The sequence below is a fragment of the Lampetra fluviatilis genome, chromosome 18, assembly GCF_964198595.1.
Source record: "Lampetra fluviatilis chromosome 18, kcLamFluv1.1, whole genome shotgun sequence".
Lineage (NCBI taxonomy): Eukaryota > Metazoa > Chordata > Hyperoartia > Petromyzontiformes > Petromyzontidae > Lampetra > Lampetra fluviatilis.
Window position 1 is genome coordinate 3153668 of NC_136292.1, and position 10023 is coordinate 3163690.

Below are 10023 nucleotides of genomic sequence, written 5' to 3' on the forward strand. Positions count from 1 at the left end.
ATGTAAACACAGCGTCGTCTGCAGCCGGAGCCTGTGGTGGTTTGTTAAAGGTGAGCAAGACCAGTGATCGTCGTCGTCGTCGTTACAATGGCCAGATGGATGATCCATCTCCCATCTTATTCTTTCCTCCCCCAGACCTTGAAACTGATGCCCTGCCAGTAAATCTCTGGATATCCGATGGGGGGGGGTGGGACATCTCCCTGCGCTACACCCATCGTTCATGCCAAGCCACCCGGACTTGGAGCGACTTGATTTACTGCGGCAGGGAGTTTGTGAGTAGTTAAAGCCTCGGTTAGAAAGTCTTAAATTGAGGGATTGTGCAGAGGGTATGCTCAGTCTCACACAGACACACATGCGCTTAGGGTTTTAATCGCAGTCTAAATCAAAGAGGCTTCCTGGTCAAACACGCATATGGGGCAGTGCTTATCTCCTCCGGCTGTGTAGATGTTTTTTCGCTTCTGCTGTACAACGATCCGACGTGTTTTCAGTTCCTGAAGAAGTTTCCTAGGACGTGGGGCGAAACGCCGGACATCGTGCAGAACAATAGTCGGCACGAACCGAAGACTCACCAGGGAGTGCTCATCACCCGTTCACGTCCCTGAGCCAAATGGTGGAAATGCCTCGTTCCTATGGCGATTGATTTACCAAGAGGGCGATCATGGTTGATTTCCCACAAGTGGCACTTGGTTTATCAACCCACTGGTAGGATAAGGTGCAGTGTCGACTCATGACTAGAATTGTAACTTCCAACACCCTGATTTCTCCAACCATTGCTCACTGAATAAATGTAAATTAAACACAATTAACCAAAGCTATGCTGATTCTGATGGCGTTTACATAAGTGAACGATACATTTCACACAACTGTAGCTGAATTGGGGAAAGGGAAAACACAAATACAGGGAGGACTCTTGGGTGAAGAGCTGAGTGCATGAGTGAGCACAAGAGTATGCAAATTATAAATGTGAGTACTAGCCACACCTGTAAGTAAACCTTCAAGAATAATGGTGTATTCATCAGTTACGTTATTCATTTATTTGTTTTGTGGGGAAATAGTCTGCATGTAAGGATATTCAAAAACCAGTATTTCACTAAAATGACAAAAAGCTCAACACGTTCGTCAATAAACTGCCTTAAATTTAAAAGTGCAGATTGGGTGATAATTTCGACAATGGACCTTCTTCATAGAGGAGAAAGGCCTGACTTCACTGCTTATGGAGTACTATGGCGGCGAGATGTTAACTACCTCGCCTGGTATACAGGAGGTCGTGGGTTCGATCCCGATCCTGACGCCTGAATATTTGGAGTTTGCGTGTCTCCCCGTGGTCGCGTGGGTTTTTCTCCGGGTCCTCCGGGTTTTCCCTCCACATTTAGAAATATACTTTTTCGAGAATTGGACTGCTATACATTTACATATGATGAGCCACTTCATTGGGCTACCATTTGTGGCCAGGTCGCTTCTGAACAAGGGCTATATGGTTCAATGGGCGTTACCTGTTCAAATAATAATAGTTATGTGCCGGGAATGTCACCTCACATATACTTTTAGGCTACAGTGTTAACACTGAATGTGTTTAGATTTTTTGTGATTTGTGGTTGTGCTCGACGGCCAACACAGTATCACCAAATAATTTCCATCATTTGTATTGTCACCATTATTGCAAATACATTAGAGAACTTGTCAAAACAATATTGCTTATGGAAAGGACCAAAAGCTGGAGTTTTTTTGTAACCCTTCACTGTATTTTATCGCAAAAAAAAATCCCACCACAATGCTGAAGCGATGAGATTAGCTCATGTGTAAGCGAGATGGAATACGTGACCATGAACTATGGTATAGTGGAGGCCTTCATCCAGCAGTTGATAGATCGTGCCTGTTGATGATGATGATGATAAATCCCTGAAAAGTAGCCCACACTGCCACTGGAAATTGACTCCCGTCTGTCCTCATATTCTGCGCACGTGGTATTCTGCTTGCTATCTGCCCACATCTTCAATTTTTGCATCCTTGCTGAACTGAGCATAGAATGTCAATAAAGGACACCTTGTCTGTAGTTATGATCGTTATTTGCAAGAGAACTGATAAAACCCCACCAACATGCTCACTGAACTTCACTTTTGAATGGGCGACTTGTTTTGCATGGCTTTAAAATGCACATTTATATTCCATTCTTTTGAGAAACCGTTGCATAGCTCTCCCTACATTGATTTACTGCTTATACACTCAGATGCACTGTTCTGTACATCTCTTTATCAATCCACCGCTGGATGGAGCACCCCCCCCCCCCTGCTCACACACACAGTTTGGTCATGGGTGTTGTCTGTATGTACAGTATGTTGAACTCTTTTCGCACCGTACGTTGCCATACCGGTTAGTGCGGGTTGGTGAAGGGTGAGTCCAGGACTGGTTCAGACAGATATCATCACTCACTGCTGATGTTAGCTGTGGCCAGGAATCAATCTCGGATCTCCGGGTTCATAGCGCAACACGCGAACAACTACACCGTTGCTCCACCCCTATATACTGTGTGCCTATGTACACGTATAGCTCTTGCCTTTGTCAATCGACTGTTTAATGACAGCCTATCCCCATCGTGCAGGTCGTGGGAGGCTATTTGACCATATTTCACCAAGCTAGTCAGTGTGGGTTGGGCCCCACAACCTGTAAAAAACGACGACTTGTCTGTGCTTGTGGTCACGCATAAAAACACTATCCAGGCTTAAACCCCCGCTTAAATTCTGATATCTCATGCAATCGGGCACATTCTGGGAATTTTGGTCAAATGCTGTCCACCTATACAAATTTCAATTCAGATATTTAACGATGAATTCAAACCGTATTTTTTTGGGTTGAAGAAGGAGGAAGAGGGGGGGGATTGGGTTGGCGAAAACCACAATCTTGTGTTGATAAAGCTTCTACATGCGTTCGTATGTTGGGAGTCTGATTCGCACTACAGTACAAGCGCAAGTTTTTCCATAACAAAACAAAGGACCCGCGCGGTCACTTGGTGCAACGGGCGGCGCACGTAAGGCTTTGCCTGGCGTCTTGCTCACAAAGTACGGCTTGTTTCTGCGTGCGTGCCGTGCGAGACGTTTTTCTCTTCTCGCACTAAGAGAACAACAACAATGTCTCACTTGTTGCCCCTTTTGTTTGTGTGAAAGGCCAACGGATAGGGCAAGATGCAGAATTTAGGTTTTCTGGAGGTGGCTGTCGCTGCTGCTGTTGCCCACTGCGTGATCTTGCAGAAAGAAAGCCTCCTCCCCCTCCCCCCGCCCCCGTTTGTGCGTCACTCTCTCTCTCTCCTCTCACTGTCACTCAGCAACTCATTCTGATGAGTGAAGGGATGAGGAAGAGTAAGGCCCATTAGCTCCTCTGTACAAACTCTCATATTCACAGCTTCGTGCGACATTAAAATAATGTATGTTTTTACACTAGCATGCGTTTTTTTAAAAGAAAAATTAGGATGGTAATTTAACTCTTTTTTCGTATGACAATGCTGCATTGGGATAATTGGACAATGCTATTTAATATCTGGCTTTTTGTGTGCTCAGGAAACAGAGGAGGTGACAGGCATATTCAATGCCATATTCTGGTCACCTCACAACCCCATGCCTAAAACACCTGACCAGGTTTGCTTTTCACCCATCCAAATACCAACCAGACTCAAGTATGTCTTGACCTAAAGCTTTCGTGACTGCAGGAATTCATATTCTTTGGGTCTTTCGGTAAAGTCACGTAGATAGGTTCAAAGAAAATAACAAAAAATAACAAAAAAACTACGACATTTCGATTGCAACACAAAAAACTACGACGTTTCGATCGCAACACAAGCGATTGAAACGTCGTAGTTTTTTGTTATTTCTTGTTATTTTCTTTTAACCTATCTACGTGACTTTACCGAAAGACCCAAAGAATAAGACTCAAATATGCTTAGCGTCTGACTTCTGATGAGATCGGCCACATTGTGAAGTATGCTAGAGAAGGATTATCATGGGCTGTGGGAGTTGTATTTGCACGATTTGTACATGGTATATGTATTGCTATAAAATTATTGACCAAATAAATATATTTTGAGGATTTTTTTTTTTATCATGTGCCATTCCGTTTAACTATTAAAAAAAACTCTGTCCTTAATGCTCCAATGAGTATTGGCCAGTGCTCATCTCCATTGGTGCTACTGAGCCAGTACTGGAAATTCCACATTGTCATGTAAGGGAGCAGTCTATCCGTAGGCCAGTTACAGTGTCGATATCATACCAAGGAGTCAAACTTCAATGAGGGGTGATCGTTGCATTTAATCAAGTGGGTTAGTTGGGTAACCTTGCCCAAAACAGTTGAACTCAACGTTTTGAACAATTTTTACAACTGGGAATTTGTAACTTTATCAAGTGAGTTATAGTCTGCTCATTGCATGACAATTAATTACTGCCGTTAATTTTTGTGGCGGTGATGGTGATTGCATGAGTAAAAGAGGATATGATATAATTGCTAAGGTTGGTCTCTTCGTTAGAACACATGTGTTGCAGTTTACTTAGCAGACGGTTTCAATAGATTTTGATTTGTGGCTCACTGTGCCAGCCACGACTTGGAAAAGGATATTGGAAGTTATTTATTATCCACAACCCCAACAAAAAATTAGCCGGATGAGAAAAACACTATAAAAAGTTGTCAATTTTCAAGAACCTCCGCCATAAAAAAAAATCACATCTGCACGAGAAGTGGGGGTTTCCTCCCGCTATAAACTTGAGATGTCTGTGAAGTCTGTCTCATTAGGGAGTTGCGTGTACAGCGATGTCCATTTTTCGGGATGTGACTACACTAGGCTGAGCGACAGTTCAACAGAAAGCCAGAGCTGGGTTCCTTTATTTAAATATGTACGTTTCAGATTAGCTCGCTTTTGAAAAAAACAAACTTCTACGAGACCCTGTACACCCCAGACTCCCCTGCTAAGCAAGTGTTAATGCTTCTCTGTGCAAGATTCCCCCTTCCCAATCTGGACCCGCAATGGTGTGAGGACCTGGGCAGGCCCACAGGAACTTAACGAGGCCACAGCGTCGTTACCTTTGGGGAAAGTGGCAGGCCCGGATGGTTGACCGGTTGGTTTTTACAACGAAAATTGGATACCCCTTTAATCCCAGAGCTTCCACTAACCATCAACGTGGCGTTCGCTTCCAGCCGCCTTCTAAGCTCCATGAACGAGGTCAGGATCTCGGTTCTGCATAAACCTGGCATGCACCCGCAGCTTGTAGGGAATTACAGACCCATCTCTTTACCAAACTTGAATATGTACGTTTCAAAAAAACATATAGCTCATCTGTGTTCTGGAAAATAATTATGGTTCGTCTTTTTTTTTAAGAACCTGTTACCAAGAATGTTTATTCGCATTAGTGTGTCGGAGAATATTCATATCGTGGTGGCACAACGGTGCATCGGTGCGATGGTCATCTTGCACGATGACTTTGATTCCTGGCCATGGCTAACATTAGTGGCAATTGTTATCTGAACCGGCCCTGTGTCTCCGTTTACCAACATACACTGAGCAGCATGGTGAATTTGAGTCCAATAACCACACATGATCCACACAACATAGATAAATGGATGGAAATGTTCAGTCATTATCCCATTCCCAAACTATCACAAACCGTTTAGTGGATGTACGCACACTAATTATGTTCATACCATCCTAAGCAGTTTTGTTGTCTCCGATGAACTTTTAAGATAAATCACTTTTCAGGGAAAGCAAGCACGGTTGCTTGAATGTTCGTAAACACACCGAGATAGAAATAGATGCTGGCTGTTGACAAGCAAAACCTAGACTCGCGTTCCACGCAAACACATTCCGACGTGAACGAAATGCAATGCGGTTCTCTTGACGACCTTTGCTCTGTTTATTAGGAATTCCCAACTGCGCTGTAAATGAGGTGGCGTGCTGTCCACGCCGCGGCCGTCCCTGTCTTGGGGTTGCCACGTTCTGTTGCCACGCGGCCACCTCGACTTGACTTTGCACAGACTTTCTCGAGAGGGGGGAAGGTGCTTCGGTGTTGTTTTTTATTCACCTGTTTACAAAGTCGGGAGGACCGAGGCATGCACAAAAACATGCCATCTTACACCCAACAAAGCGCGCATTCAAGTCGGGGCATGGCTGCCTAGCCGGCGTGCGTGGCTTAGCATGCATGTGCAGAGTCACATTCCGCGGCTTTCGAATTCATTGGATGCTAAGGGCAAGAAGCTGCGTGGGAACACAGTGGAGGAAATCATAATGAGGTGCGTGCCATTATCCTCACGCTGTAATTTCTCCCGGTTAGCTCGCTCATAATCCAGCGGTCCACCGGTTGAATGGGATTCGAGATCCCAGGCACGGGGTAGTTGAAACTTGGGTTGCCACCTTTTCAACTGCGGCCACCCGAACGTAGATGCCAATTCCTGGCCTGTCTGGGACAAACGTGGACAGCAGGTGGCAACCCTCCTTGAAACAATGGGCAACGTTTAACAAATCCTCCCCGGCCTGTGTCCGCCCAGCAGTATTATAAATGGGTACCCCACAACTAGACAATCTGCTGCAGATGATGTGTAGTGGGGTCAAGTCTGGGTACCCCCCCCCACCTCCTCCAAGACGTTTGTTCAGCATGGAATAGTTGGCCATAAATCCCCTCTATAGGGGCCCTCTATAGGGGCCCTCTAGAGGGGGCCCAGTCTTGTGGAAGTCCTTCCAACAGCAGGGGTCTGAGCAATAATTTTCATGGCCGCACCTTTACCTTCGCTTTGTGCGTCAGCCACTGTGCCAACAGGCTGATCACGAGGGCCCAAACGGAAGCTTTTGTTCCTGTTGATCAAAATACCGTACACTGAGGCATGTTGGGGAGGTCGAAGAAGACACTTGCTCCTTGTCTATCCATCGTGGTACTGCAATCAGAGAGCTGGCACGCTGGTATTTTTACAGTAGAGGTTTTGTTTTTTTATTACGCCTGGTAAATGGTGAAAGAATAAACTGCCGTACCTCCACGCGCTTCATGTTTACGAGCTGCGCGACTTTATTGCGACCTTGCTTTGTTGAGGATCGTTATATCAGAACGTGCCAATTGGCATATTGGCTAGTAAGAGTCATGAAAGTGCTTCTCAGTTTTTAACCGCAGTGTCCGTCCCACTTTCCATTCCATAAAAAAAGAATTAAGCATTCTTCATGTGGAGACACTTTGTGCCATATTCCTGCGTTCACGTGAATATAACCCACCACCCACCTGCTGTGAGACATAGACAGAGTGTCGGTCACCTCCAGTCCAGAATCAGTTTCTTTATTTAGACGGCAGGAATCCGATGAGCTATTAAGCTGTTTTTCACAGATGTCCGGCATGGACGGGTCAGCAAGTCCTCACGATACGTCCCCTCACATTATAGCATCCCGTGATCACCAACCATCAGATGTGTGCAGTGTCATCATTAGCCATGATCAATCCACTGCTGGATGAAGGCCTCTCTGAGCCGTTGCCTACAATGTAATAATACACCCAGCACCTGGGCATCAGACAATGCGTTCCATTCATTGGCTTCCACCCCGTCTTTATTCTTGACCATCCATTGGCTGTCATGATCCCTTCTAACGAGGTGTATTTTGCCCAAGTCCTCCCAACTATTGATGCAGGTAGCCTCGGCATTCTCTCTAATCCCCGTGTTCCTATTTCCGTCTCTCAGTGCAATCCCAAGCCGCGCATCTCTCTCCGCGCATACTTTGCGCACTTATCAGGGTTCTCGTTCCGTTTTGCTGCCGTTGTTGTTAATGATCATGTTTGTGAATTATGCTCAAAACAACCCACCCGCATGGCCACTGCACCTAAATAGCACGCAGAGGGCTTTTGCATACGAATAGAAAAGATCGGTAATCGTGACAAGGCAGACCCGACCCTGGAGGGGATCACAACAATGACTGGAATTGAGAAACATTGTCGTACGGGGCCTTACGGTCATATCAGCTCCTTTGCCCCCTCCCCGCCCTGTCTGTCTCTCTGTCTGCTCCACCCCCAACCTCTCTCCACCCGCAAACTTTAGCCGAAATCAAGAGTCCATACATTGGTGTGCACAGCCACTAGGCCGGTTGCTGTTATTGTCTTGTTATTGTTGCTGTTACTGTTGTTGTCGAGGAGGCTGTGGCAACGTAGAATCAGGGAGGGTAAAGCAGTCCCCTTTGCTTGACGTGCAGCTGTGCGGGCCACATTGAAACGAGTGTAATTACAAAATGCACGCTCTCTGCCTGCGGGCTGCAACGCAAGAGTAAACATGGATAGACGTGCATCCCCTGCAATTTCCAGCTCGAGCCACTGCTGGCGGACAGAAACGACCTGCACGAGAAGGAGCGCTTGTATGTGTGTTGCCCTTCTTTCAGAATCATAAATCAGAATATTTATTTTTACTGGAAGAATCCGATGAGCTATAAAGTGTTTTCTCACGTACGTTCTTTTGCACCGTACGTAGCCAACTGCGCACTTAGAAAGCCCCTGTTGAGGATATTTTATTTTGCTCCTTCACACTGGGAGTATGCACACGTTATTCAAACGCACACGACCTGCTAAGTGACAAATTGTGGGGCACCAATTTGCACTGCTGGTTTGACGGAGGCAGGGAGAATTTAAGAAACGTGTACCATTATTTCCAACAGCCACACCAGGAGATCGATCCGGCGACCTCTGGGTTGCAAGTCCGGTGTTCTAACCATTACACCATTGCAGCATCCCTAAGGGCAAGAGTGCTGGGGTTTTTTTTATGCATGTGCAAGCAGCCTCATTCATTCCCAATTAGGGAGCCCGAGAAAGGGGCTCCCTTGAGAATGGCCCTAATTAACTTTAAATATGGTATATTTGTTTTTTTCATGTAAAGGGACGCTGCAGTGGTGTAATGGTTAGCACACCGGACTGGCAATCCAAAGGTCGCCGATGCAATCGTTCAGCAATGCAGTTAAAACAATGGGGCGAATTTCACAGCAATATAAATGGATACACACAAAGTCCAGTGTGGAGACCTCCCCCCGAGAAGAAGCCACGGTGGCGAGATGTTAACTACCTTGCCTGGTATACAGGAGGTCGTGGGTTGGATCCAGAACAAGATGCCTGCTGTACATTTGGAGTTTGTATGTTCTCCCGGTTGTCGCGTGGATTTTTCTCAGGGTCCGCTTGTTTTTTTCCCACCACTTTTAGAAACACGTGTTTAGAGTATTTGGCTGATTTCGATTTACACGTAATAAGTCACTTCGTTGAAGATCTAAATCGCTCAGTAAAATAGTTTTTTTTATTTTATTCTGCCAGCAGTGTCATGAGCATGTGATTGCAGGGCTGCACTTCTCACCTTTTACCTTCAGAGAACTACGTGTGCATTGCAGGGTAATTGATTTTCAATATATTGTAATTATTGATAAAAATAGGAATAAGTTACTGTTGAAAGGTGTAAATGCGCATTATTAATGTATCATTCAAGTGCTCGCCAAATGTATACAATCCTCTGCATATGAATGTGATGTGCATGAGTGCCACAGTAAAGATTCGGACGGTGGTAAATGACATCACGACATCATCACAAGTAGTACTAATCACATACCTGCATTTCCCATAAATATGCTAAATTACTCTTGATATGCAAATTATTTTGTCAAGGCGCCCTTCCCCCCTTCCAACCCAGCTTAAATAGACGCTCCAAGCGTGGTGGTGTTTCATTCAGACGCTGTCTCCCCGACAGACCTGGTGTTCACCTGAGGACGGCTGCTTGCGTTGTGGCCGAAACGTCGTGAGAATTATTTTATTATGTTTTATTTTTATTATTTTATTACTTCCCTTCTACGTGACTTTACCGAAACAACCAAGAAGATGAATCCCGACGAGCTGTGCAATGCCACAACGCTGTCATGAGCCTCGTAATTATTCTGGCAAATTCATCCCCTTTTGAGCAGCCTGTGTACGCGGACGATAAAGCGCAAACGTCAACCGTTCTTTGCGATGATTCTTGATTACAAACCGAGGGTGTGCGTGTCAATGTTCAATA